The following is a 2885-nucleotide window of genomic DNA, read 5'->3' on the forward strand; positions in this document are numbered from 1 at the left end:
GTTATTTTGACCATAAAAACATGGCAATTTAAAGATGTATTAAATGGGAATGCCATTGATGTGTGGGTAAATAAGTCAATAATTTTAGGAAGAACATATTGATATAACATGTATGGTATTGTTATGTAATTAGGTGTGTTTATTAAATTTGTTTGTAAAATATTATTAAAAGATATATTTAAGTAAAAGATTGGAATTTATTGATAATATAAATACTTAACTGGTGTATATATTATAATTTAAACTTACACATCATTCACTTTAGTCTAATATTTGAGTAAACCATTTATTTAAAAGCTAATTGATTGAAAGGAGATTATGCTCACTAGAATAAACAATTTATCTCATAGTTAATTAAACATTTGAATAATAACTCTACTAATTTACCAATATATTGTAGCAAAATTGTTTAGTCCCCATTCTTTCTTTAAGAAAGATATTGATAAAATCTCTGAAATAAAATGATGACTAAGATAACTAAGTGAAAATATTGACTCCTTATAAGGAATGAAACAAGCGTGAAGGTGAAATGAGAACCTGGAAAACTCTTGAAATTTTCCTCATTAAACTATTTCCTTGCTTCAAAAATTTCATTGATATTTGGTTATATCCAGGTGTTTGGTCACTGAAAATTGCATTTCAGATCCAAACATGGATTGAGAGTCCTAGAAAACTCTTTGAGAACCTTGATTTTGAAGACTCAGTAAGTTAACACTATAATTTTCTATTATTAAACCATTGCCTAAATTATATAGAATATATTCATACATCAGAATTTGAGTGGTTGGAAAATAACGGACCAGTTTAACTATTCCATGTTTTTCCATTTATGCTGAAATTTTGCGAAATTGTGTCTCAAACTTAATGTCATGACTCCATTGCTAAGTAAGATTTTTTTTTTTATTTAAGGTCTTCACGTAACTGTGGTTACCTTTTAGGATTATAATCTCAATTACCTATGATTGTTCACCTAAAGACAACATATGGATACCACTTAACATGCGGCATTGGACTTGATTTATGAGCTGATGTACTAGTTTTAGATTTTATTCAAATCATTGTTTGGGTATCATACATGTTTTCCATGCGGCATCCAGTCAGAAGGTAACCTTTCCTTTTCCTCTTGCCATCACATGGAATTCCTTATCTGCTACAATGCGTCATTATACCAGCCCTGCTCCATTCTGTACAGGCAGGCTGTCCAATCTCTTGACTTGCGTGGTATTCCCCGCCTCATCTACGGTGGAGATCACCCCCTGCCATCCAATGGTGGTAGCCTTTCGCGGGCGTCCGAACTAATCTATCGGTTGCTTTGGATGACAGGGCTCATTTGGTTAGGCAGCTCACTACGGCCTGCTCTGGTTTAGCCCATGCATTCAGCTCCAAAGAGCCAAACCTATAGACCCTGCTCGAATGCTGGCGGATTTGTCACCAAACCCTTCAGGTAATCAAATGATTCAAAGTCCCATTTGTTCTGCTTTCTTTTAGTTATGCGCTGCTTCGATTTACTGGAACATTTCTTGTTTCGCACATGACTCATGCAAACTACAAGTTGGTTTAATATTGGAGGGCATTCTATAGCACCGATACGAGAGTTGTTCATACGTTGGTTGGAGTTTCCTTTAGTGGGTAAGTTCTTTATCAAGAGCGAGGATGGTTTCCATTGCATTTTCTACTGCAACTCACATTCCTTCCACAGTTGTCTAACTTTGTTTTGCGTGGGTTGCTCTCATGTAGGCTGGGTGCCTCTCCCTCATACGGTGGCCTAGACTTGACTAAGGGAAACCCTCCTTCAGCATGCCCAGGGTTCCAGGTATGGAAAAGCCTTCCGGTAGTGACCTTGTCTATTTGTCTCGAAGGTTTTCTAATGTCCAATGGAGGGTGGCCCTTCCAGTTTCTTTCATATTTTGATAAATAATGGAGTGGAGGGTGTTTGCGTCCCCTCAAGGCTCTAGGTTCCCATTGAAATGACATATGTAATTTAATTACTAGAGTTGGGCATCCGACTACAGTTTCACTGCTCGGACATTGTGATTGTATAAACTTTAATGCATAGCTGTGCACATTTTGCTTGCGACATGTTTATCCTCTTATTTACTGGACTATATTTATTGTGAAGAACTAATGTTTTTATAGACAGTGTGGTCTCCTTGTTTATACTTGTTAAAAGGATTATTGCACCGCGCCTTGTATGTACAGGAGATGTAGCTTCTTTTTTTATAATTCATGGTCTCGCCCAGCGTTTAATTATGTCAAGCACTTTGTTTAGTTTGCAAACAAATGTACAGTTTTATGGTGTTTTATGTACTCGACTATGGGTTGGTCTTGTTCCATATGCGTGCATCTTTCTGTTTGAGAGGGTCCGAACCGTGCACCCCAAACACAATCTTTAGTTTCTTTCTCATTAGCTCTTGTTTACTATTAGGTTGTTATCTTTGTTTTAATGCGGGAGAGTATAACGCTGAAGGGTAGCAACCCTACCCAACCTGTTTGCTCCACCTTGCTCAATACCCAGTTTTCTTTTTAGGTTCTTTCACCATTATATAATGCTCATGGAGCAGACCTCCTGTCGCGCCCATACTATTCCTGGCCCTACCTTAATACAGGGGAAAAAATTCTTACTGCACCTTAAAGAAACTTGCAATAGTCTCTGCATCTGATTGATGATATTTCATGGTTGTTACAGCTCGCAGCAAGGCAAATGATGGCATTTTCTACTTGTATATTTAAAAAAAAAACAGAATGGGCTCAGTCCAAATGTTGCAGGCCAACTAAAGAATAATACTGGAATTTAATCAGTTCTATACACTTTCATATATTTGGGCCTGTCTATGCATAGCACAGTATTTTCTCAATTTGTTTCTTATTATTCCTTAAAGCAGTTA

This window comes from Pinus tabuliformis, chromosome 2_2 (assembly GCF_031772625.1).
Source record: "Pinus tabuliformis cultivar Carrire ecotype Pingquan chromosome 2_2, CPIR1, whole genome shotgun sequence".
Taxonomy (NCBI): domain Eukaryota; kingdom Viridiplantae; phylum Streptophyta; class Pinopsida; order Pinales; family Pinaceae; genus Pinus; species Pinus tabuliformis.